General features: G+C 48.9%; 1 protein-coding gene across 2 annotated transcripts in view; it reads left to right on the top strand.

The window, feature by feature from the left end:
* THAP5 (THAP domain containing 5) overlaps positions 1-22,550 on the top strand; it is a 173,244-nt gene that overhangs the window by 47,530 nt on the left and 103,164 nt on the right. The window contains exon 2 of one of the 2 annotated variants that reach the window (XM_085653109.1): positions 2,274-2,331. The exons of the other annotated variant lie outside the window; for it this stretch is intronic. The gene's annotated coding sequence lies outside the window, so the exon portion shown is untranslated. The remainder of the gene's footprint in view (positions 1-2,273; positions 2,332-22,550) is intronic. 2 annotated transcript variants of the gene reach the window in all.

The following is a 22,550-nucleotide window of genomic DNA, read 5'->3' as shown; positions in this document are numbered from 1 at the left end:
CTGTACGTGGATTAATACCTTAAACCCCTACTTGAGGTTTACCCACACGATCTCTGACACTGCAGTCCCCTTCCTTGATCTCCTTGTCCGACTTGAAGGAAATAAGATCACCACAAGTCTATTCCGAAAACCAACTGACAGGAATAGCCTCCTTCTATTCAGCAGTTACCATCCCAAGTCATTGAAGGAAAATCTCCCCTTTGGGCAATTTTTGCGCATCAGAAGGAACTGTAGTTCTGTGACAGACTACCAGAAAGAGTCCGCGACCCTCTTGAATGATCTGGTCAAGCGGGAATATCCTAAACAAGTAGTGTCACGGGCTCGCAAACGAGCAAGAAACAACAACAGAGAGAGCTTGCTAGACATTAACATCAAAGAACCTGATCAATCCATCACGTGTGTGACCACCTTTAACCCTGATTCTAATAGGATCAGATCCATCATCAAAAAACACTGGGGGATCCTGAACACTGGAGACTTGGATGTAGCGACTCCCAGGTTCGCATTTAAACGCACTAGCAACCTGAAGGATTTACTCATACTCACCAGACCGAAGAAATCCACCACTAGGTCTCAAAGAATGTTGTGGGATCTTCCTCCAGTTAAGGGCCATTATCCCTGTGGGTCGTGTTCTATGTGTCCCCAGACACGCGTGAGTAAAACATTGGTATTTCCTAACGGGTTGACTTGGAATATCTGTAAACACACCAATTGCAATTCATCAAAATGCATCTACATGATGACATGTCCATGTGGCCTACCTTATATAGGTATGACCACTCGTACAGTTAAAACCCGCATGTTGGAACACAAAAGTAGTTTCAGGTGTGCTAGAACCAATACCAAAATGACATCCCACTATCACCTTGAGCAGCATGCCCCGAACTCGTTTCAATGGGTTGTCTTAGAATCTCACCCACACATGTCTAAAAAAGCCCTCTTTAGACTCGAACAGCGGTGGGTACTGAGATTGACTGCAGACACCACTGGCCTAAATGAGGACATTCCATGGAGCATGCTCACCTGAATTTTTCATGAGTGAATTATATGTACTCCCTCCTTATGGAACATAGCAGCACCATACTGTGAAATAGCCTTCTGTTTCAGGTCGATCCACACTCTACGGTGCCAGTTCATAATGATACTTAACATGCGATGTTCCAGTCTGAGTGCTTCACATTGATCTGATCGCCACCTTTCAAACCAGTGTTCTCCCGTTTTCCCCCCTTCCCCCCCCCTTTTGGGAATACTGCGGTTACACATCCAATTAGGTGCCTTGCTCCCGCTCCGTTCACTCGAGCGTTATGTCTCCCCGCGCACTCGTTGCAATCATAACCACGCATGCGCACCTTAAGACATCGTCTAGGTTAGCGGTCTAGTTTCGACCGCAGGAGCACGCTTGGCTCCTCCAGATGTCCCCGCCCCTTACGTACCCGCGCGCCACGCCAGTGTGGCGCCCATAACAAGGAACTGCCCGGATTAGTGAGCACCAGACTACAGAGGCTGGTGAGGTTCTAGGTATACGACGTTCCCATATTGGCGGAATCGTAAGTACAGATTTGTATTTTTTACCGACGATCGGACGTGGTACTTCGCATTGCATTTTATTCGTGTGCACGCTTACCAATAGTAGCTCACTTTGTATGCATTGCGCACAAATCGCCTATCACAGACTGTTTTGCCTGCAGCGCTCGATATATTGACAGTTAGAGGTGTCCCTTGTACGCACCAGGTTGACATCCAGGCTAACGGCCACCCCAGTACATAACGATCATTGCGTCGCATGGTATTCTGTTCCTGTGCACGCCTACCAACAGCAGTTCATTGTGTGTGCCACGCGCAAAAATCGCCTACCATAGGCTTTGTTGACTGCAGCTCTCGTGATACTGACAAACAGAAGTTGCCCTTGCACGCACCAAGTGGACATCTAGGCGAGTGGTCACCTGAGTACATAACGACCAATGGCTAAGACACTATCACTCCGTTCTTTTCTTTGTTTGTCTTGGTCCAGTACAGTTTAGTGCTCATGCTTAAAATATACTACTTGCCGTTCTAAGATACGGGCGTGTTACAGAGCGCAAGGTGCTTTACCCTTGAGTCACTTTAGTGTCCTTGGCCTCCTAAGAGGCTTAGCGCTTGATCGCTCCGTGGGCAGCTTTACTCACCTTAAAGTTCACACAATGGAGGCACTGGTTCCCTCTAGGTGTTCTTGTGTGTTGTCTGTGTTCTCCACTAGGGTTATACCTCATATTATTTATCTCTCCTTATTGCAGGACACTAAAATTTAGTGCTCTTCTCACCCTGGCCTGCATCCCAGCACAACCTATCAGGGTGAGTTTTGATATCTATTCTTGATCCTTAACCCTACAATTCTTGAACTAGTCCCAGAATTAGTTTATCAAATCTGTGCTGCTTCAATCCCCTAGCAAGTCCTACAAACATTGCTCATTTCCATGCATGTCACGGTTTCACCTTGATATTACCAATTGCCTGGAAATTAACCTGATACCGTGGATTGTACTGTATTATTGTTATGCTTTCACTTGTATTTTTCTTTTTTCGCAGGTTGTGTTTTTGACCCACGGTACCACACAATTTTAGGTTGCTGTATGTGTGTCCACCCAATATACGTCTTAGAGGGAGTGGACACCACCAAATAGGTGTAGGTAGCCGTATCTTTTTCCTGGTCCTGAAGAATTGCCATTTTAATACATCACAAGGCAAGAAACATGTTGACCCCTTAATTCCTTCAGCATATTTACTCACACACCTTACGGCGAGAAATGTGCGGATTATTTTTAATCAGGATGGTGACCATGCTTTATTAAAATTGTTTGAAGTGGATCACCTACCCCTGTTTTAGTACACTTTTTTTCACCTGACTTGCACCTACACTCACTGTTAACCTCTCTTCCCCACACACACCTCACTCATCAGCGTTGGAAATAAAGATCTCCGATAGGAAGGCCCCAATGGGTGCCTGATCGGGCATTGCACCTGCCGGCCCGATAAGGAGCAAAGACCCGGTGATGAAGCAAGACACCCGCTTGTTGGGTGTGTGAGGGTCTTCTTTTCCAAAAAAGGAGTAACCTTTACTCCTGTCTTTCACTTTATTCTCCTCACAGTACTACCCGTGTCTCTAATACACCCTGCGTTAACTTTAGGAACTGCTCCCACTACATGTCTGTTTGAGCACGAGCTCTTAATTTTAGGTTGCATCATTGGTATTACCCCATCAGGGTTCTAACATAGTCTCATAACTTTGCAAGCCTTAGAAGAAGCTACTTTCAATCTTTATTCTTGATGGCTCCAGCCTTATGTGATATCCTTTCCTTGCCTACCCGGTCGCTTTGAGCCTCAGAGTACAAAAGCTGCAATGCTCTAGAAGGGACAATTCTGGTGTTCTCCTGGCCAGTCACTATAGAATGCCCCAAAGTGCTGCGGCCTGTTACTTGACACCCTTCCAAAGTACTCCGACAGGAATCCCAACACAATCGTTTTTGGATATTCTGGTCAGCAGTATTCTGTCCTCCAGCAAGATTATTGTGGCTCTATCCTCGCCCATGACATATGGTTCTGGGTTGGTGTAAACCTTATTTAACCACATCACCTACCACATCTCTAACCATAAAACTAGCCCTAACCAACTCTTTCGCCCACCTACTATCCTTAACAATAACACTCTCTTTGCGTAGAAATCTACCTCAATCCTTTGCCTAATATTAACCCAATTTAAATGTATTTTAATATTTTCATACACTTTTTTTTTTTTTAGAACTACCTTCTTTTGCTTCAAAATATACCTTTGAAACATTTGGGTTTTCAAACTTTAAGTTTTTAACCTTTGTTTTTTCATTCAAGCCATACCACCATTGATTCTCCTTTTTTATTCCCAGCGTTTCTTGATCTCATTCTTTATGCCCGTTTAGAAAGCCCTTAACCAGTTGTGACCAATTCGAGAGAGGTATCCTTTATCAATATTCGTCGCAGTGCATCTTTCCACTGCTGCAATAAATATTAAGTGTCGGCAGCTCCAGGACCAACTCGGTTTAGGCAGAACATGTTTGAAATGTTTTTGGGTCGACTTTTGAGACATAACATCAGCTTTGGTCACTATAACAATGCATTTGGATCCTAATATAAATCTACAGAAGACAAACTGGGATGATGCGTAGGCGCACATTACTCACAATAGTAATTCCTGTTGTGATGGCAATACCATTGTTAAAAAGGGAATCCTGGCTGTTGGGATATATGGGATTAAAAGACCAAAAGCCTCATTCTGAGTGCCCTAGTAATCCCGATTTAGGTGTAAACAAATTTTGCATCTGAATTAGTATTTCGAATTAGTGTGTACTTATCGCATATTTTCCTTTCACTAATTTGGTTGAATTTGTGTATAGAAATACTGCAAAAGTTTGAGATTTGCAGCTTGTACCAATAGTATTATCACTCTATTCTGCATTTTGAGGTGTGTAACCTCAATGATGTGGGAATCCGTCTCCCGTGTTATTGGTAGTTGCTTGGAACTATATTTCTGCATCAAATAATGGAGCACTTTTGTTTAGGCCAATGTGCCACTATAGTGAGTAACTTGTGATTTTCATCCTTATCACCCTGTTAGTGGCATTCAACATATTTGACCATTAGTTAGACAATCATAATCTTTAGTCAGTCACTAATTTTGACTTAAACAATTTTTATAATTTTCTTTACACTAACAGCAGACATAGTCAATATTAGGAGATATTAAACAATAAAATCATAAAATCGGCCAGCAACGAATTTTTCAGTGGAGAGCAGTATGTCCTATGCAGAGGATCTGTAGTCATTAGTACGTGAACCGATATAATGTTTCAGGGGTCATATGTGTGATGAGACAGTGATTGGCTCAGAAAGGATATGGAATTCTATACACGTTCTCATCCTGGGTCGAGGCTGTCTTACCTCATCCTTCTTATTTTAATAGATTTCTTCCAACACATAGGGCGTGCTTAATCAACTTTCTCAGTGAACACGCACCAATCCAGTTATGGGCCCTGTGATTCTATGTCTGCCGTTTTATGTCTTCACTGTTTCCTGGTATTGCCATGCCTCGCCAATCTCAATCCCAAGGCTTATAGGGTCCGCTTATGTCTGGGTAAATTCAAGTCACCCTGCCCTGCCCTGCCATCACCGGCAAGCAGTCAAAATGACCTCTTAGCCCAGAACAGCAGTGAGCTCGGAGTCCATCATGTCCCAAAAGATCTTGATCTCACTGAAGCCCCAGTTAGTATTAATAAAGTATCCCACCTACCCCTCTTGGGTCCTATACCAACCCCCATGTTTCAGAGTCTGAATTGTGTAAAGTGTGCCCTGGGGTGGTTCTTATGCTGCACCAGTCTCAAACTAGCTTGAATAGACACCTGGCAGACTGGCAGGGCTGTGACAGGGCCTCCACCCATTCATCTTCAAACGTTCTGAAGCAGTAATCATAATTTTGTGTTGAGTTTATCCAACACTTGCAGTACATTGTACATGAGTTTCTTAAAAATTGTGGAGATTACACCTACCGTTAGTTCATCAACAAGCACCCTGTGCTCCACTTGAGAGTTGTCCAGCAACTAGTGCCCATCAATGATGTAGGTCTTCAGCACTTAAAAAGTCTCAAACCATGAAAGTGCTGTCCTCTATGTGCATAAATTCGGTCATGAGATCTGAAACAAATCTTTGTTTTCCTCAAATTTGAAGTTACCATTTGTGACCATTTTTAGATTTTTCCACAGATAGACAGATTTAGCTGTCTGTTATAGACCTACCAATTCCAGTACATAACATATCCTAAGAGTGGGCTTTGAGTCAGCCCCTTGCTCACAATGTCATGGCTTTGTTGTCTTGCCCTGGTCTTTACTCTTTATTCGGTGTCTTTCCTCACTGTTCTTGTGTTTTGCCCCCTCTTACCCCTTGAGAACTTTGGCTGTATAATGTTCTGATTGAATGAGATGTATCGTTGCACTTCTGACTTGAGGTGACTAGTTTTCCCTTTCACCACTGCATGGGAGTGCAGGCCTTTCCTTAGTGTCTCCCATGAACACTTTTTATTCTGACTTTCTTGTCCTGCCGCTCTCTCTTTGTGCTTTCTTACCTCCACAGCCCGTTGTTTTTACTCTGTTTGTCTTTTGACTATCCAGCACACGCCACACGCTTTTCCTCCAGCAATCAACTGTTGCCTCCCAGTGATCTCTGGTTGTGCTCCCCATTCCGCGCCTCGTTTTAAATGTAAATGTTTTCTTTCTACCAGGGCCCTTTAGTTGCAGAGTACTACGAGGCTACTTGCTAACTTTTTCTGTGCTCCTGTGCACATAATGTTCTACTTTTTCTGCTCTAAAAATTGCTCTGAGTCATGTTGGAATAGTACATAAAAAATGGCATGATGGCAATAAGAGTGTCATGAAACATGCAATCATGCATCATGGTACAAGCGCATGCCTTTGTGTTCTTTAGCGGTCATTTTGGAATGGCTTTATATGCAGGCATGCGTCAAAACACATGTGTACACATTGGTGGCAATCTTGGAAGTGGTTTTCTTTAATGGAAACCCTTCCAAGAAGGTTGCCCATACCTGTGCATCCATAGTAATGTATACATGTGCATGCAACGTGGCACATTTGTGAACATTTTTGGGTTTAATGCCAATGCAAGCAATCATTGGCATAGGAAACCCTAGATCCAGAAAGTGAGGTGTAGGCTCCATCAACATTGTATCACAATTGCCTTCCTGACGATGCTGTAAACCACAAGTTCAGCTACACCTATGGTGCCTGGATTTATGCGGTAGTGAAGGACCAAACTGCAAAGTTGACTAAATTATGTCGCAAGAAAAGGCATAATGTAAGGCATAATGCAGCACAGTTGGAAGTAGCATTACTTAAGTATTGTTTAATGTTTACACATTAGCCCTGCATGGGCAAAGGTTTCACTTCATTAATATCAGTTTAACACCTAAATATAGTAATCAGTAACTATGCGACAAAAGGCCTGCCCCTAAGCAGCAACTCGTGTGGTAGCCTTTTAGTAACTTTTGATGGATTGTGTGGCAATTGTAGGACGTCCATATGAGGAAATGCTGTGGTTGCAGAAAGGAATAATCCAAATGGCCCTGGTTATAGCACATAATGCACCTGTCTGTCTACAATATGCAAGAGTTTGTGGCTGGCTGGGAATTATAGTTCATGGTCAGCTACACAACATGTCCTCCACAAGCACGCAGTCTGAGTTCAGACAGCTTTGACATTCGATGATGACTGTTATTCTTTCCTTCGCTGAAAAAAACCTAGTGTGAAGTGATTCAGAGTACCGCTTACCCATCCATGCATGAACCACACCAAGAGGTAAGCAATACTTCCTGCCCGGCTACGTAACATCACCACTGTATTGGATGATCAGTATTAGTGCCTAACATATGGTAACTAGGTAACAAATTAAGAAGTCAATCAAAACCTGATGCTTTATTCCTGACTGAGACTTGGTTACAGGAAGAAGCGGATCCAGCTATTACTCAGATCTTGCAATCGGGGTATCTAATTCATAGAGTGGATCGCAAGACGGGAAGAGGTGGCGGTCTAGCCATAATTTTTAAAGACAACTTCTGTTGCCGGTCTTCTACTGAGGAGCTATCTGACTGTGAAAGCATGAGTATTTCTTTAGAATTTTCATCAACTAGAACCTTTTCTGGTCTGCTACTTTATCGGCCCCCAGGACCCATAGGAAAATTCCTTAGTATACTCCCGACCTTTGTTGCCGAATCAGCACTAATCCCAGCCAATTTCACAGAACTAGGGGATCTTAACATCCACTTGGATGACTCCTCTAACCATCTGGCCACAGACCTACTAACCAGCCTCTCAGCTCTCCAAATTGTGCAGAAGGGCTTTGTCCCCACGCACATTAAGGGTCATCTCCTTGACTCTGTGCTCAGTAACGTTCAGAGACTGTCAGTAGGCACCCCCTTTCTTCTCCCGTGGACTGATCATTTATTAGTTCCCCTGGTATAGGAAACTACAGTCCCTTCTTCCCGACAGAGTGCTGCTCCTCTGTTGGAAAGGAAATGGTCAAATCTCCCCATCAGTCAGTGGTCTACAATGTTAGCCGCCACTACCCCCATCGTTGATCTAGACCCTGAAAAGGCTAACAGTAATTTTAACTCCTGAATACAAAAGTCATTAGGTTCACTACTTCCAAAGAAACTTTACCACAAGTAATCTAAACAAAAACCGATAGCATGGTTTTCCCTCAAATTAAGAGAACTCAGGCAAACTTGTAGGAATCTTGAAAGGAGTTGGAGACAGAATTTAGCAGACGAGAGGAAAAATGTTTATAGAGAGGCAATTGGAAACAATAAGGCCGAAATTAAAATTGCGCAATCCGCATTTTATGAGAATAGGATTAGTGCAGCCGCCAACTCTCCTAAGGAGATATTCAGGATTGCCAAATCTCTTATTTCCATACCGCAAAACCCTCCAACCTAGAGGATTTACAAGCTCGCTGTAACAATCTGGCGGAATACTTCCATCAAAAAATTCAGCTGATATCTCAATCCTTCCTTCCTTCCTGGCCAGAGTGAGTCTGTAACCTCTCGCACCGAAAGTTTCCATTCTGATCCACACTGCTTCCCCCTGCTTGATGAGGGTTTGCTGAGCACACTTATCTTCAGAGTAACCTCAAGTTCGCCCACGGATCCTTCCCTGGCTGAGCAAGCTGGTTGAGAGACACATAAATTCCACTTTAGTCCACTACTTAGAGTCCAACAATCTACTCCACGACTCCCAGACAGGATTCCTTCCCAAGCTTGGGACAGAGACGGCCCTTTTGGCAGTGACAGAGGAAGCAAGGAGACTTTTAGATCAGGGCGGCTCAGCAGCAATTATTTTGCTAGACCTCAGTGCCGCTTTTGACACTGTGGATCACAACATCCTGCTTGAACGATTAGAAAGTCTCGGTGTGACGGATCTGGCTCTCACCTGGCTTCAGTCCTTTCTGAAGGACCGATTTTTCCAGGTTTCTGCCACCTCAGCTCGATGGCCTCTCAGCTGTGGGGTTCCTCAGGGCTCCTCCCTGAGCCCCACGCTTTTTAACACCTATATGGCGCTTTTGGCTGAGATAGTGCTTCCATTCGGCATAAAAATCATTACCAACGCGGATGACACCTAACTGGTGGTGGCATTAAACCACCCCGAGGGGTCCTCGTGCGCTCTGGGCACTTGCATAGAGGCGGTAGCCGAATGGATGGCTCTATCTCACCTTAAGTTAAATGGGGACAAGACAGAACTAACGTTTCTAGGCAAGTGTCCTTCACCCTCCTCTGCCTTCTTCTGGCCGACCTGTCTTGGCACTATGCCTACCCCAAAGCACCAGATCAAGAGCTTAGGTATATGGCTCGACGGTTCCCTTTATTTTAATCATCAAGCCACTATGCTCTCCGCTACCTGCTTTGGTCTGATGAGGATGTTAAGGAAAATCCTCACTTTACTTCCCTTTCAGGCGCGGAGGATCATGGTGCAAGCCCTTATCCTATCCCGCTTGGACTATGGGAACGCCCTGTATTTGGGCGACCCTCAGGCCACCATCCAAAAACTGCAAGTAATTCAGAACTGTGTGGCTCGCCTACTCCTTGAGATCCCACGGAGACAATCAGCGAGACCCGCACTGAGAGAACTTCATTGGTTGCCAATTCAGTCCAGAATTCGATTTAAGGCCATGTGCCTGGCCCACAGAGCCATTTGGAAAACTGGACCAGCCATTACCCATCTTCTGGTCACCCTTTACCAACCTTCTAGGAGTCTTCGCTCTAGCGCTGCCTTCCTCGCCACTACGAGGAAAGTTCGGAGATCCAGATGGGGCGGACGTTCCTTTTCTTGGAATGCCTCCATTCTCTGGAACTCTCTACCCCCACTCTTCGTAGGAAATCCAACCTTCAAACCTTCCGTAGACTCCTTAAAACTCACCTCTTCACTACCACCCATTAACTTGCCACGCTTACTGTCTGTCCGGTCCTAATCGCTACGAAGCCTTAGGGTAGAAATGCGCTCTATAAATCTCATTTCATTCATTCGTTCATTCATTCAAAACAGGGAGCTGGAGAAATCCCCGGCATTTTGCCATCCTTCATCAGTTCTTGAAGTGTTGTATCAACTTTCTTAATCTATTGCCAAAGCTATTCATTTGGACTGCTCTGCAGGACGTACAAGTACCTTGTTAAGAAGCTCACTCCACAAGTGAAAGGTGAACTCTTTTTGCAGGACATCATCTTTTATTTTACAAAGCAGTGACGCCAAGTTCTTGTCTCAAACCTGCATCTGCTTCCTAAACACATCTATGCTTTATATCAAAGGTCAGGACATTTAACTACATCATGGGCCTGATGTACCAATGTTGTACTGGGAAAGACTGATTTGTCCCAGTTAATGCGTAATCTTGTATCCAACCTGAATTCATGGAAGAAGTGTACTGACACTTCTATTGTGTACCGGTAACCTGCAAAGTGCAAAAGGATATTATGTGTTGAGGGAGATACTATATGTGATTTCATCCTGCCAGTAGCCATCAAAGTTAAACTCTACAACTTCCTGGTTTAAATACTTTTAGTATTAGAAAATTTTGTATGTCAGAAATGGTCTTATTAATGTGGCAGGGGGTGGGTACCTCTACTAACTCAATAAACCCACTCTGGTTATGTCAAAATATGAATATGTGATGCTACAACGCGATCAAAATGATCGCGGTATGTAACATCGCAGTTTTTACAACGCAAGTCGTTACAACGACTTGCGCTGAAGGGCGCTGGACTTAGGAGTAGTAAGATTTACTATTCCAACACCAGTCTGCGTACAGTAGGGAAAGTGTTGGAATAGTAAATCTTACTATTCCTTAGGTTATAGCGCCCTCCAGTGCAAGTCGATGTAACGCTTGCGTTGTAATGGCAGCGTTCTAAATGCATTGCGGTGTAATCACCGCGATGTAAACGATGTTTCCCTCAAAATATGGTTATGTGAAAACCTCTGCTCAACCCCTGGCACAGGTAGCAGGCAATCCTCAGAGAAGTATGCGCTAAATTTAAGCAGTACCAACCATTTTAAAGTAAAGAACTCAACACAATAACATTTTCAAACCAAATTTAGAAACACGGAGAACAAATGAATAAGAAAAAAGAACCAAGATTATCAAAATAGGTTAATGGGAATGAGAGATATGGCTTTTTAAAGATTTAAGGCAAATATCAGCCAGAAAAAGTAAGTCCAGCACTATGGAAAACAACAGTTTGCAGTAGATTGTGACTTGTGTTCAATTTCTGGCTGACTGCAATAGAGCTGGGGTCGAATATCCCAAGCGGTTGGTTCTGGTCAAAGGTTTTACCATCAGGAGGTAGGAAAAAAAATCAGGTCAGTACTATGGCCCCTAACTCCTCAGGGCAGGCTTTTGGGCACCAGGTCTCTCTCCAGCCTGGTTGCCTGCAGGGCCTTGTCCTGTTTAGTCAGCTGGGTCCTCTTGGAGTCAAGACTTCTTCTGAGTTTTGCATCCCTGAAGCAAATAAACAGAAGGCCAACCACTTGACCATTGGAGAGCAGTTCCGGTCTCTGGGTGCCAGCAGGATTCGGGGATCTTTGCATCCTTGTGTGAGTCCTCTTGTTCTAGCCAGATTCAGAATTCAGAAGTCTTCTTCCAGATAGGTCTTCTTTAGATGGAGGCTTTGCTGGCCCAGGGACATTCTGAGGAGGTGGTGGTGGTGGTGAAGGTGCCAGATTTAGTCTGTGCTCTAGCTAATGATTGTAGGAATTCTACCTCCTAATCCTAATCATTTTCTTGCAGTCCCTTCACCTCCTTTTCCAGCACTTTCTTTTTGCCTTACTGTAAAATTACTCCTATTTCAAAATGGCAGGACCCAGCTGTCACCAGTGAAAAAGCTTTTGGGTTATATTTCACCGTGAGGGCACACTAACACCAATATGTAGTGAGTTCTATGTTTATATATTAGCACCCTGCCCTGTGGGCTTACATAGCACACTTTTAGGGTTGACATGACTATATAAAAATTGTTTTTTTCTACATAGCAAAGGCATTTTGTCCTGTCAAGTATCGCTATGGCACATTTAAACTAAAGCCTAATCAGATCATGGTGGTGCTCCTGACAGTCAGATTTTTGTCGTATATGTAGGTGATGTAAATATAGACTGCTGCCCACATATAATATTTAACTTTTTATGACATAGGTGCACATGAGGTACCATTTACAATGACTTATAGAGCGGTTACATAAGCCAAATAGAGAGTTCCAATGTAGAGCACATCATTTCGAGGTTACATTGTTTAGCAGTGACACCGGGCATACAGTTCTAAAGCTAGAAAAATAGGGTCCAGAAAAAAGGTAAAAATTCAGAGGTGACCATGCAGAAAAGGAATATTTGTTGCAATTCTTTATTTCTGAGTTTTGTAGAACGCTGCTATTCGCTTTTGGTTACTTCAGAGCTTAAGAGTTATGTGGAGTGACGTGCAAACGAACGCTGACTTCTTAAGATGGGGTCTGAGGTGGTTGTTTTGTACCTTCCCTCCCTTCAAATTTTTTTAAACAATAAGTGCCCAAATGTGCGCTCTCAGAAACCAGTGGCCGATGCTATCAAACGTCGTGGTGCCGAATACCAAAGATGCCTAGTCTTAATTCCATGTCATGACTCCTTAATGTACCATCAAACACTCCCTTTCATTTAATCTTATTCTTGCATGCCCTTTTTCTTCTCTGCTTCCTCCATTTGTCATTAGTTTTCCATCTTTCTCCTTCTCCACCCCTTTTGTGTTTTTCTCCTTTTTGATTTGGTTTAAATATAATGAAAATATAATGAGGAAAACAAAGTGCTCCTCCCAAAAAATGAGTGCCAGTGGGCCCCACCTGCGAGCACTGCTTTCCCTTTAAGTTTTGTGCCAATTAATGTATTTGGTCTTTACATGGATTAGCAGGGCTGTTAGTAGTTTGTGTATTCGAAACTCGACTTAATGGAATACGTTTTACAAGGTGAAAATGAACACATTTTATAGACATTCGCTTTTACATTTTTAGAAAGAAGGTGGCCTACACAGATCTTACTGCTGTTAACAATCCAAAATAGAAGAAAGGTGTTATTGGCACTGTTATTGCAAGGGAGTTTCCACCAATAACCACTACATGACTGGATTAACGAGTTGAAGATAAAACCAGGGATACTGTTTGTAAAGTCGGGCCTCAGGCCCACATTGTGCTAATGAGAGAGACGGACACCAGGGTCTATGGTATAGTAAACTGGCCACGAGCACGTGCACCCGGGCTCTTTTATTGACGGGGCCACGTCACTCGTGGCACCCGTGATGGATGGGTGTGGGGTGCAGTGTGTCCAGCCCTCGAGGGAGTGGCTGGGCTTACAGCTTCCTCTCGAGACACTAGAACGTGTCTCGCAGGACACTACATTCCTCCCCAACTTTATTGAAGGACAAAACAAAGAGTCAAGTCCAACCTGCGGGGAAAAACACAGTTGATGAAATACCACAGGGTCCATCAGCTTCTCGAGTCAGGTGGCAGGGCGACATCAGACGTTGGCCGGTGGCCTTGGCTTGCAACAGAACCTTCTCCGCGGGCACTCGTAGTTTAACCTGAGGCGCTCAGGGCACGACCGCTGGCTTGGAGACGTCCGCTGTCTACCGTCCGTTCGCTGACAATGACGGGTCTGGCATGGCTTCCTCTTGGCTGACGTCGGTGATGGTCTGTGGTGAGATCTACGAGTTCTTTTGGTGGGCTGCGTCATGATCATGGACGGGGTCTAATGTGAGAGTTCACGGAGGTGTTGCTGGACCGATTGTCCCTGTGGAACGCTTGGCTGTGATCGGTACCCTGTTGGTGGGGCAATGTCTCTTCTCGCTCTCCCGCCTGTGGAGGCCCGTCGTCGGGGTTGCTGCGGGACTGTAGGAAGGCTGCGCTGGAGCCGCTGCTTGTGTGCCGTCTGGGGGCAGCTGCAGGACCGCCGAGGAGCCGTTGCTTGGTCGCACGCACAACCCTCACGGGTGGATGAGTCCTGGCCAAGACTTGCACTCGCTGCCGCGGTTCCAGTGTAGGCCAGGTTCACAGGAGGTTTTGGGTTCCATTTAGTCGGCTTGTGTGGCAACGGTTAAGGACTCCAGTCCATCGGTACTCAGGGAGTGGTGCTTGACGCATGTGCCGATGGCTGGCGTGGGTGACGGTTGCCAGCCATGTGGTGATTCGGAATGACAGGTGTTGGTGATTTGCTGGGAGAGTTCGGATGTTAGGATGGACCTGGGCAGCCATGTGCTTCCGCCTTGCTGATGTTGAGTGTCCATGGCGGCTTAACACGTAGAGTGTGTTGATCCTCTCTTGCCTGGCTTGGGGGCCACTGCGACGTTCAGTTCTCCTGTGAGGCTGTGTCCAGGGACGGTGGTCCGCCTTGGTGGCTGTCAGATGTGTCAGGGTGAGCTCTTGGCTTGCTGTGAGTCCCCGGTCTTCTCCTTTTTCCGGTCTATTCAGTCTACCTGCGTCTCCCGGTTTTTCAGGGTGACAGGGCTGTCACTCTTCTTTCTTCGAGGGCGTTGTGCTTGGACCTCGAGGCGGCGCTGTCATGGCGCCGGCTTCTGCCTTCGCTCCGGCGCGCTCCTTGCTTGCTGGGCGACGTGACGTCCAGTCGCGTGTCGCTGGCGTGGGAGCGCCTGCTGCTGTGGCGGCCGCCACGTGGCGTGTGCGACTCCTTCCTTGCCTGTCGTGGGTCACCGCCGACTCCATCTTGAGGCTGTGTTGAGGAGGACACTGTGTCACGGACACTGTGACGCTTTCGGGCCGCTGCGGGTGCGACTCCTCTTTTGCCTGTGCCTGTTGTGGGTCACCGCCGACTCCATCTTGAGGCAGTGTTGAGGAGGACCCTGTGTTGCTTTTCTGCCCTCTGCGGGGCTTCGCTGGTGCAGTGGGGACATGGTCGCTCTCTGTGCTGCGCTCAGCTGTGTTTCGTTGCGGAGATGCTTCTATCTCCCGGGCGCCTGCCCGTGTTGTCGGATTCACTGGTGTGGTCTTCTGCGCGCTTCGGACCACGTGCGCTCTGTCTTCGCCTTGGGCGCTCCCTTCTGGCACCGGTGTGCCTGTGGTGTGGTTGGCGTTGTGCCTGTTCACCAGAAGGGGCGGGTGACGCGACCTCTTCACTGGCGGTGGCGTTGGGCAGCCACGTGTGGTGTGTACCGTGGGTGTCGGCCCTCCGTGTTCGCAGCAGTTTTCACCTGGGTTTCCGCACTGCGGCGGTCTTGTGCACACGATGGCTGTGCAGGAGCACTGGTGTGGCCGGATGGTGGGCGCAGGGGAGGCTCTTCTAGCGTGGCCTTGTGGTCCCAGGTTGGTGCAGCGGGCGGTTCCAAGGAGGGCACCGTCGTCTTCTTGGTACCGAGGGCCTCTGGAGACGTGGCAGCTGTCACGGTGGGACGCACTGCCTAGTGGGTGTTGCAGTGTCGGCAGACGGCCGTTAAGTGGTTCAGGGCATGCTCCGCAACAGCCTCGACTCCCCTGTCTTCGGTCCACTCTGGCAGCATTGGCTTCCTGTCTGGTTGAGGGAATGGTCCCTTACTTGTGGAGGGCTGCGCCTTTGCAGGGAGAGGTCCATTTGCTAGGTGCTGGGATGTAGCTTACGCGGTGTGGCACCTTGACCACCAGGTGGCGCTGCCGTTGCTTCCTAGGCCGTGGCAGTGACAGTTGTCCATCTGTGGCAGGCCGCTGAGAATGTCCGCGCAGACACCGTCACTCTCGTGCTCATTTCCCACCTTCTCCCGTGGCAGATGCGGTACCGCTCCTGTCGGCTGGGCGACGCTGCAAGCACCTCGCAGGCTAGAGCCCCCTCCGCTGGAATCGCGCTCAATCCAAGCTGTCAATGCGGGCAGGGCGTACAGTGTTGGACGGCTTATGGTTCCCTCGGTCCTAGTCTTGACCACTACCTCAGGGGTACTGGGGATTTGCCTCGCGAGGCGGCAGGGGGTGCTTCTGCTTCTCCGCGGTCCGGCGGGAGTCGTGGCCGGCGTCTGTGCGGTCCGTGAGACGTGGCTGGGATGCCGACGCTCGCCTCCTTCACGTATGTTTGGGCCTCAACACCCCCACCGCGCGGCGGCACTGGACATCCTCCTTGTCCCACCGGCGGCATCCATGGAGGGCGGGATCCTCAGTTCTGTGGGTTGAGAGTGCGGTGCGATCTGCTGGTGGGTGGTGGCAGTCTTCCAGCAGTCATGAAGTGCACCGGGGCATAGGGTGCAAACTGGGGCTTGCGGTGCTGGCAAAGGGATGCTAGGTGGCGCTGCAGCCACCGTCTGTCAGGCTTGCTGACCGTCCGTTGAGCGACTCGCCTGTGTTGCGGTTGGGGTCGCGGCAGCTCTCCTTTCGCGCTGCGCGCTGCACAGTGTCTCCAACAGGCGGGTGCCTCCACCAACTCTACTTCCTCTGGGGGCAGCGAGACGACAGGCAGCAGCTTCTTCCACTTCTCGTAGGGGGTGCGGTGCCGCTCGTGTCTGCCAGGTGGCGCTGTAGGCGCCTTGTTCTGGAGTCACCGTGATCAGGCGCGGAGACTGGAGCTGATTCTGCCGGTGCGACTAGGTGACAGCCCTTCGCTTCCTCTGGGCTGCGATGCCATGCTGTGATCCGCCGCTCGAGGCGCTGCAGGTGCTGTACGCTCGCCGTGGCAGGTGAGGACATGAGTTGGAGCCCCCCCCCGGGCCGTTGCACCGCGGTAGCTTCTACTCACGCCCAGAGGTGAGTGCAGGTTTTCTGCGTTGCTGCTCGCGCCGGGCTCGTCCTGCTGTGCCGTGTCTGGCTAGCGTTTCCTTCTTTCCTTGGCGATGGGGTGAGCTGGCGCACAGCATCGAGCTGGGGTCGACGGTGTGGGCTCCTCTCGCTGCTTGGGTAGTGTATTCCGTGATGCCCCGGGTTGCTGAGATGCCGGCACGGGTTCAATTTCCTCACTAACGCTGGGCCGCAAGACGTTCCGTCTCTTCTAGGGGCGCCGCTTTAATGTGGCATGTGTAGCAGAAGGGAGGCCGTGAGGCAGAGCGCTCCCGCCCCTCTGGGCCACGGCGCCGTGTTGGTCTCGGCCCACGTACCGGGGAGGTGTCCTCGGTGGGTGCCGGTGGATGCGCCGTCAGTTAATGGATCCTACCGGCTTGGATGCAGGGTAGTGGGGCAATGTCTGTCTGTGCCACCTCTCCTCCAGTGACGCCGGCGGCGCTGGCCATAGGCTGCTGCTGTTGGTGCTGGGGGTGGTCGTGTCGCGACCCGTCTCCCTGTGTGGTGGGTGCTATACCGGCGAGCGGGAAGGCCTGTAGGTGCCTCAGGGCACAGGCGGGTGTACTCCTCGTGTCAGAGTCAGGGGTGCAGTCACGGGTGCTTCTAGAGCAGCGCTGGTGGCGTCAATATTCGTTCCCACTTCCCGGTCCACTGACCTTCTGCTTTCGGGTTAGCTGGCACCCAGGCTGCCGTGGTGGCTGTGTGTGGGCGCTGCTGGGCCCACTCCCCGGGATGCCGGTGCATGCGCTTGGTGGCCTCCTCTTTCCTCAGCACGGCCTCGATCTTCGTGCTGGCACCAGGTATGAGTGAGCCACCGTAGGGGCGACGCTAGAACTCTCGGCAGTCACGGGTGGCAGTAGACAGCGCGCCGGGGGTGGCCGTGTGCCGGGCTCCTTTTCCCTTCCCGAGGGACGACAGAGCACAGAGCGGCAGGTGTGCGGGGTTAGACCCGCCTCGTCGCCATTCTAAAGTCGGGCCTCAGGCCCACATTGTGCTATGAAATGAAATGAAATGAAATGAAAAAGAATTTCTAAAGCGCATGGCTGCCCTTGAGCGTCCCAGCGCTACGTGTACACACAGACAGACCTCCTCTGAGCCGCATCCAGAGATGTTAGTCATTCTGGGGGAAAAGGAACGTTTTAAGGGATTTTCGGAATCTGGTCAAGCTAGGTTCTTTCCTCATTGATGTTGGGAGGGAGTTCCATAGCTGACCCGCGTTTATTGAAAAGCGGCGTCCTCCGGTCCTTGTTCTTTTTGCTCTCGGGATAGCTACCAGGTTTTCCTCGCCAGAGCGGAGCGTTCGTACTGATTTGTAAGGGCGGATCAGATCTCTGAGGATCGGAGGGCCTGTGCCTTGGAGGACTCTGAACACTGTACAGAGCGCTTTGAATTTCACTCTCGCTCTTATGGGCAGCCAATGGAGCGCTTTCAAGGCCGGTTTTGCTGACGTTCTTCTAGGTGTGTTCGTCAGCAGTCTTGCAGCTGCATTCTGTGCCCTCTGGAGCACGTTCAAGGTGTATTCCGGTGCAGCCAGGAAAAGGGCGTTGTTATAATCCAGTCTTGACAGAATAAGGCCCTGTACCAGCAATTTCCTAGAGTCTAATGGGAGTAAGGGCATAACTTTCCGTATTGAGCGGAGCAGCCCATAGCAACACCCTGCAGTTATTTTCGCCTGAGTGTGCATCGACAGCTCCGGTTCAAGCCAGACGCCGAGACTTTTTATGGATCCCTTCGGGGTCGGAGGATCTCCTAAACAAGTCGGCCACATACATTTGGGGAGGGAGGTGCAGAGATTTCCCAGCAACATCACCTCGGTTTTGGAGGCATTAAGCTTGAGTCTTGAGTCGGCCATCCATGCCATGATGTTGGTAAGGCAGGCGGCAAACTTCTCACCATGGCTTTCTGCGAGCGAGAGCGAAACAATCAATTGGGTGTCATCCGCGTACGTTGCGAGTTTCACTCCAAAGGGTGCGACCTCCCCCTCCAGTGGGGCCATGTAGACGTTAAAAAGCGTAGGGCTCAGTGAAGAGCCCTGCGGGACACCACACTGAAGGGGGGTGGGCACTGATCTATAGTTGCCCTCGCACACTTGATATGTTCGATCACTCAAGAATGACATTAGCCAGGTGAGCGCCAGGCCTCTTACTCCCAGCTCCTCCAACCGGTGGATCAAGATCTTATGATCCACCGTATCAAATGCCGCGCTCAGATCCAGGAGGACCAGGGCTGCTGATCCTCCTGAATCTAAGATGCACCTGCCCTCTTCTACCATGGTGATCAGCGCCGAGTCAGTGCCTTGACCGGGCCGAAAGCCAGTCTGGGTGTGCCGTAACAACTCGTTAGATTCCAAAAAGGACGAGAGTTGCCGGTTAACCCATTTCTCAGCAATCTTTCCCATCCCTGGCAGTAAGGAGATTGGCCGAAAGTTGGACAAATCGGTGGGATCAAGCCCCGCTTTTTTTAGCAGGGCTTTTACTATAGCCTGCTTCCAACTGGGGGGGACCTTGGCGGCGGCAAAGGAAGCATTGAGTAGATCTACTGCCGGTCCCGCTATGACATCCATAAACTGCTTTAGGATGTACATAGGCATGGGATCCGTCGGAGAACCACTTTTTTGCGCGGCCAACTCTTTACAGAAAGCTTCCCTGGTGATCGGGGCAAACTTGTCCAGCACGGCTCTATCAGTGGCCAGACGGCTCTCCCCCAAGGGCAGGCTCTGACGGGACACGGGGAGGCCGGCTATGATGTTTTGAATTTTCTGGTCAAAGTACTGGGCCAGAAGGTTACAGCGGTCCGTACTCCCCTCTGAGGGTTCTGGAGATACTGGAACTTTGAGCAGCTCTTTGAGAATTTTATAGGTTTCCCTTGAAGAATTGGTTGATGATTTTATCCTATTTTCAAGGTAGGCCGCTTTGGTGGCATTGCGCGCCACTTTATAAGTTCTCATGGCTGCCCTGTACTCTTCTTTGGAGTTTCCTGCCCAGTTTTTCCGCCAGTCACGTTCTTTCTTTTTACAAATTTTTCTCAGAAGACCCAGCTCTGGGGTGAACCATAAGGATTTGGGGCCCCCCGTCTTCCTGTTGGCTATTTTCAGGGGAAGTACCGCGTCTAAAGCTGTGCTGAGCCATTCGCAGAAAGCCTCATCTGCCTCTATAGGATCCCTATTAAGCACCGGGATGGTATGTGTCAGCTTGCGTGTAAGATCGCCGACCGGGAGTTTCGACCATGCCCTTACTGGTACTTGTGCTGTGGCTGCCGGGAGAGATGGGGGAGTTGTAACAAAACCCAGTTGAAAGGGGATCAGGAAGTGATCCGTCCAAGGGAGAGGCAAGGACGGTGACATGGAAAGACGGGGAAGATTAGAAAACACCGTATCCAATAAATGGCCCTTGACGTGGGTGGGCTCCTGATTATGGAGGGTGATGTTCCCCAGCCCAAGTTCAGATCTAAGGTCGTTTGCAGCTTTATCCTCCGCTGAATCGAAATGTAGGTTTAAATCTCCAAGCAGGAGAAAGTTGGGTGCCGACGCTATTAGCAATGGGGCCTCTTCAAGCAGAGAGTTCGCGAACTGCTTGATGTTGCCCGGAGGCCGGTAAATCAGCAACCCCGACAGTGAGTCGTTGGGGGACAATTGAATCTTAAAGCTACAACTTTCCGCATCCAGGATAGACCCTTCAGCGGCCCTACATGTCAAAATATCTCTATATATAATGGCCAGCCCGCCCCCTCTGCCTCGCGGTCTGTGCAAGCAAAAGATACAAAATCCGGGGGGAAGAGCGTTCGCCATGTCAAAATCCGAACTGTCAGATGTCCACGTTTCCGACAAAAATAGCACATCAAGCTTGTGATCCAAAATCAGATGGTGGATGTGTAAGGAGTGCCTAGGTAAAGATCTACAGTTCAGGAGGGCTAGTCGAAGTGGTTCCCTAGGAGGGGGAGCATTCTGGGCCTCTTTACTTTCCGTAGTACATAGAGCACAGGCTTTGAAGAGCACATCCAACCTCAATCCCCTCGGACAGAGGCAGGAGGCTTTGGGGCAGAGAGACATAAGTTGTTCTTGCGAGTATGTGAGAGGCCCTCGCTTTGTTTTGGGCAGCATGTCTGGCCCTAGGTCCGTACGGGCCCGGACGGGCCCAGACGGGCTTGCCTCTGGCGCGCCTCCGGCGCGCCATCGGCGCGCCCGCTGCGCCCGCCCGCTGCGCGGACGAGTGAGTGCGGCCATTTATGAGGCGCGAGGTCCTGTGTTCGCCCTCACACTAGAGCGCAAAAAGCCCTCTTCCCAATCCAAGATGGCGGGACCTTCCGGTTTAGACTTAGGTTACCGGAGGTCATTCAGAGCCCAGAAACGGCTCGAAAATGCCCCCACCAGCTAATATGACCAGGCGGTGTGACAAGGAGTAAATTTAAAAATTAAAACAAATTTTCCAAACCAACATCAAAAATAACGTTTTTAAAAGCAATTTCGGCTCTGTGGTGCCGTGTGGTGCCCGGCTAAGCTCCCTGTGAGTGTCAGGGGAGCCGCCTATGTGTACAGGCTGCGCCCGAGGCTCTTGCCTTAATTTATAGCACGAGGTCCTGTGTTCACCCTCTTCCCAATCCAAGATGGCGGGACCTTCCGGTTTAGACTTAGGTTACCGGAGGTCATTCAGAGCCCAGAAACGGCTCGAAAATGCCCCCACCAGCTAATATGACCAGGCGGTGTGACAAGGAGTAAATTTAAAAATTAAAACAAATTTTCCAAACCAACATCAAAAATAACGTTTTTAAAAGCAATTTCGGCTCTGTGGTGCCGTGTGGTGCCCGGCTAAGCTCCCTGTGAGTGTCAGGGGAGCCGCCTATGTGTACAGGCTGCGCCCGAGGCTCTTGCCTTAATTTATAGCACGAGGTCCTGTGTTCACCCTCTTCCCAATCCAAGATGGCGGGACCTTCCGGTTTAGACTTAGGTTACCGGAGGTCATTCAGAGCCCAGAAACGGCTCGAAAATGCCCCCACCAGCTAATATGACCAGGCGGTGTGACAAGGAGTAAATTTAAAAATTAAAACAAATTTTCCAAACCAACATCAAAAATAACGTTTTTAAAAGCAATTTCGGCTCTGTGGTGCCGTGTGGTGCCCGGCTAAGCTCCCTGTGAGTGTCAGGGGAGCCGCCTATGTGTACAGAGAGACGGACCCTATGTAATGAGAGAGACGGACACCAGGGTCTATGGTATAGTAAACTGGCCACGAGCACGTGCACCCGGGCTCTTTTATTGACGGGGCCACGTCACTCGTGGCACCCGTGATGGATGGGTGTGGGGTGCAGTGTGTCCAGCCCTCGAGGGAGTGGCTGGGATTACAGCTTCCTGTCGAGACACTAGAACGTGTCTCGCAGGACACTACACTGTTGTGCCTTCAAATTGTCAGCACAGGACACTCCTTTTTATAAATAAATAAGCCGTGTAGTTTGGTGTGCTGCTCTTAGTTCATGTTGTTGAATTATATAACTACTCTGACGTGGATTGTTTAGGGTCTGTTCATTTTTGCAGGCTTCCTGTAGAGCATAATCTTGTGTACAGTGTTACTGGCTGAAGTATGCTTCACTTTTGGGTTTGTTTGTTGTTATACTTTGCTCACTATAAAATTCAGGGAGACCAAGGGAAGGTGAAAAGATTGTCATTTGCATATAGAAGCACAAAATTACAACTAAATTGCAGTAACCATAACAATCCATTGTGCATTTGATGGTTATGTGGTG

The sequence above is a fragment of the Triturus cristatus genome, chromosome 4_1, assembly GCF_964204655.1.
Source record: "Triturus cristatus chromosome 4_1, aTriCri1.1, whole genome shotgun sequence".
NCBI lineage: Eukaryota > Metazoa > Chordata > Amphibia > Caudata > Salamandridae > Triturus > Triturus cristatus.
Note: the sequence above shows the minus strand (reverse complement) of the source record. Positions and strands in the feature narration are given on the sequence as shown.